This window comes from Euprymna scolopes, chromosome 25 (assembly GCF_053919585.1).
Source record: "Euprymna scolopes isolate OS-2025 chromosome 25, ASM5391958v1, whole genome shotgun sequence".
Taxonomy (NCBI): domain Eukaryota; kingdom Metazoa; phylum Mollusca; class Cephalopoda; order Sepiida; family Sepiolidae; genus Euprymna; species Euprymna scolopes.
In genome coordinates this window covers 77,097,848-77,102,582 of record NC_136506.1, presented here as the reverse complement: position 1 = coordinate 77,102,582, position 4,735 = coordinate 77,097,848, and the positions used below count along the sequence as shown (strand labels likewise).

At 36.8% G+C, this 4,735-nt stretch overlaps 1 pseudogene; it reads right to left on the bottom strand.

Annotated features, from left to right (window-relative positions):
- Nucleotides 1-2,590: 2,590 nt before the first annotated feature.
- On the bottom strand, nucleotides 2,591-2,709 carry LOC145247757 (5S ribosomal RNA; annotated as a pseudogene).
- Between the last annotated feature and the right edge of the window lie 2,026 nt (nucleotides 2,710-4,735).

Sequence of the window (4,735 nt, the reverse complement as noted above, 5' to 3'; positions counted from 1 at the left end):
CAGCACCTGGAAGTTTCAAATGCTCACGCATTAAGTACTGACCCGCTTCAACGTTGCTTAACTTCGTGATTCAACGGGAACAGCTGTGTCAACGTGACTATGCCGTCCGCGTTCTGTTTCACATGTACATCTTATTTCCAGTCTGTTTAACATAGTTTCCTGGCAAGATTTCATGGCAAGTGCTCGTTTTAAGTCCAATCTATGATCCACATTCGCCAAACATTCACGAGAAACACTCGTTTGGCTGTAGACACTATCAATACTTTCCCCACTCTTTGTCTGTGCCTAAACCTGAACGTAGATTCCATTAACAAAGCTTCTCTTTTAGAACTGCACACCTGTGGAACTCTCTTCCGTTTACCTGCTTCCAGGTGACTACAATACGGCCGTCTTCAAGTCCAATGTAAACAAGTTCTTGATGAGCCGTTCCCCTTAAGTAATCAAATTTACCAAATTTACACTTCAAACGATTACTATGATATTGTCTTTTTTGACCAATGTACACTCTTTAGCCCTTATCCTCGAGTGACCGCAGGGCCTTGATAAGCGGTGATTCCTTTGTAGAAAAAAAAAAGATTTACTGTTTTAAATATAAAAAACAAAATTGTTTTTCCAAATTTGAAATTAATAAGATTGTTCCACGCCCTGGCATATGGCTTAGCAATATCAATTTTGTTAAAGGCGGCAAACTTTAACTTAAAATAACGGTCCTGGATATGACCTTAAACTATATCCGATGGTGAGGCCCCAGCTTGCGGGGTTTGGGGAGTGTGGAGCTATCTTGTAATTGCCAGTGCTCTCAGGTGCACTCCGACCCGGAGTGGTAGTATCTGTTAGGGTCCCAACTATGGGTTAAATAGAAACCGATTTGAAAAAAATATATATTCTATTAAAAAAAATCTTCAAAATAACTGGATTCGGCATTAAATAACCTGAAAAGGGTTGATATGCCGTAAAACAAAAACAAGCAACAACTTAAAATAACTCGTAGGAATACATTTATCATACAAATATTTTATTTATTTCAAAAACTAATTTTTGGCACTTATAATTTAATTACAGTTTTATGCTTTTGACACCCGCGGCTAGCGCTTACAAGGCATAATCTAGAAGTTCAATGATCGTGTTTGATATAAATAAAGTTTGTTTAAATTGTAATAAATCACAGAAAAATATTTTTATTATAGAAATTGCTTTATTCCAGAGATTAATTTTTGCCATTGAAAATTTAAATACAATTTTGCATCTATAGCCTTGTGACTCGCACGTTTATGGCATAATCTAGAGTTCCAATTTTCTATAAACTATATGCATTTAATAACACGTCGCGTGAAGTCTTCCGCGTGGTCTATTGAGTCTGGTTAATCAACATAGACATGAGGCATTATGTATCCCGATAGAAAATAAGCTGATGGTGTTAAATGGCATGATTGATGTGGCCAGTCGGCATGTCTATTTATAGAAGATATTCATTCTTTAAATGTTTTTCTCTGTAAATTGATTGTATCATTTGCAATTTGCAAATGGTGTTCAAGTGTCAGTCTATTGATGATGAATTGCTAAACCAAACTGCACTAAAAATAACCAATAGTTAACAAATCTGCAATTAAAGAAAATAACATTATCAACTTAAAATACGCCGGTGTTTTTGATGTTGAAATAAAGGTAAACAATTTGTGCAATTAGTCCTGCATATGACCTTAAACTATATCCGATGGTGAGGCCCCATCTTGCGGTCCTAGGGAGGTGTGGAGCCACCCTTTAATTGCCATTGCTCCCAGGTCCACTCGGACCCGGAGTGGTAGTACCTGTTAGGGTCCCAACTATGGGTTAAATAGAAACTGACTTTAAAAAAATATATACTCCATTAAAAATCGTTCCTCAAAATAACTATATTCGGCATTAAATAACCTGAAAAAGGTTGATATGCCGTAAAACAAAAACAACCAACCAAATTTGTGCAATTAATCTTTTTGCGGACAGTTATTCTTATCTTCATAATTGTTGTTGCTTCGAAGGGGCCCGTGGCGCTATGGATAGAGGCGTTGAGTCTCTACGGTTCTAGGTGAGCATTGTCTGAAGTTAGAGGTTTCAACTGTACTCTAAGCAGACCAGAGGATTAGTCGGCCAAAACGTGGTGAGACAACGACTATGGAAGACAGTAATTATTGGGGTAAGTTACAAGACTCAGTATTACTATCTCGTCGCGATTAATCATCTGAAGAAGGCCAGAGGATAATTTGGCCGAAACGTGGTAAAACAACAACAACAATGAAGATGAGGATAACAGTCTGCAAAAGGGATGAATAATACAAATTATAAAGCATCGTCTATAAAGGATTCCAAAAATAACAATAACTAATAAAAAATTAAAATGAACTTTTATACCGACAAACACTAGTTCATAGGTCGGAATGTGTGTGCAGTCAGCACCAACCCTATTCAGGGATTAACCAGCTTCCTCCGAAGGAGGAAGTTTCATGGGAGTATGAAATTCACAAGCAGTCCCCAGTCGCATGTATATCCCCGTTAGGGGAGATGACGACGTTAGGTTTTTGTAACTTTTTGCATGGAGGTGTCGACGTCCTCCTACATACAGCACCTGGACTTCCCAAATTGGTCACCCATTTTAGTAATGACCAGGCTCAGCGTTGCTTAACTTCGGTGATCTGACGGGAACCGGTGTGTCAACGTGATTATGCCGTATTCATAGTTCGGAGTGATATATTTTCGCTAAACTTCTTCGCGTTTCTCTTGATTTCGTAAACGGGGATCAACTTTACTTTCCTGAAGGGGTTTTATAACTCTAATATTTCTAAATAAATATTAGCATTTTGTTTGTACCTCCAGACACTAATGATTCAAGTTCATACGATCAATAGTGTAAGAAATGATAATTACTGCCGGTCAGGAGACATCAACCTAGTTTTGACTTCACGGGCTAGAGCCTTTCCTCTAGGCCAGCGGTAATTAACACATAAATGGAAGGAAATTAAGAAATTATGAATGCTATGTCGGTGGGCGTACATAATAAACAGTCTTAGAGTATTCAAAGATAGGAAGTTGGAATGGAGAGTTTTCGCTAAAGTTGATCGTTTTTCTTTTTTTTCAATTTCTGAAACAGGGCTTAATTTTAACTTTTTAAAGTGGCTTTATGACTATGATATTTATAAATAAATATAGAGTTATTAATTATGTTTCTAAATAAATATTGAAAATGTTATATGTATGAACAGTAGTGTCTCATGTTTATGCAATCAGCAGTGTAGGAAGTGATAATTACTGCTAGTCAAAAGATTTTAACTCAGTTACCAAAGCTACGGTTCAATTCGCGTTTTTCCTCCAGGCTACCGGTAATTAGCACCTAAATGGAAGAAAATTCAGTAATTATAAATGCCATGTCGGCAGGCGTTCACAATGAAACTTTTATAAAAAATATTCGAGGACAAATCAACATAATAATTTTTTTTCTAAAGTTGATTGCTTTTTCTCAGTTCCTTAAAGAGACCTCAAGTCTCATTACTTAAGAGGGATTTATACCTAAAATATTTTCAGTAAATATAATTTATTTCTATATCTACAGACAGTAGTATTTCATGTTCATGCAACCATCAGTGCAGGAAGTGAGATTACTGTTAGTTGGGAGATTTAAAGTCAACATAGCCACACTTGACATCGCGGGCTACAATCTTTCCTCCAAGCCAGTGGCAATTAACACATAACTTGAAGGAAATTAACTTATTAATGCCATTTTCGACGACTGTTTGCAATAAAGTCTTGAGAGTATTTGACTACAAGAAATTGGGATGATACGTGTATATATATATATATATATATATATATATATATATATATATATATATATATATATAATTATTTACTACAATAATTATATATATATATAATTATTTACTACAATAATTATTAAATACCAACAGACACTAGTGTTTCATCCTTTCGAGAATCTTCAGTACAGGGTGTCACGATTAACACAAGCAGCGAACGACAAATTGAAGGCTAATAAATCGAAAAGAGTGGATAACGTGCGAAAATATCTGCGTAAAAAGCGACCCCTCTCTGTAGAAAACTGCCCATTTGAAAGTAAAAGAATTAATGTTTTTGGCAAATTCTTCGATATTTGTCCTCCGAAAGTTCGAGGTTTAAAACAATACCGTTTCGTCGCTTTCAGGCGCGTCTGTAAAAAGAATTTAGCAGACATACAAACACACACACACATATAAACACACAGACATTTTAGATTTATATTATAAACTAGCCTGAGTGCCCGGCGTTGCCCGGGTGTTTGGAGTGGTAGTAGGCAGAAATGTTCGAACACGTGGTAGTAGGCAGGCTTGAACCCGTACCGCAAAGAAGGAAAAGGATGTGAAAAAGAGGATAGTGAATTAAATGAGTGGTAATTGACTTTTGGCCGGATGGGGGATATTTGCACAAGGACGGAATAAAATAAACTCAAAATAACTAGATAGGGAGGTGGGATCGAACGCGAAAACGTAGGGTACGTAGTCTTCCTTGCTAACCATTAGGCCAAAGAGGATAGCGTATCCAATGAGTTTGAAATAAACGTAAGAATCACAGGAGTCGCCACACATGCGCAGGAATGAACGTTGCTTTAAACCTGGCCAGAGGCCAGTTAAGCTTCCCGCTTTCTGTCGTTTTATGTATTTGTTCCCCACGAAAGCAAATTAGAAACCAGGTCGTTTTTAATGTTGGAGAA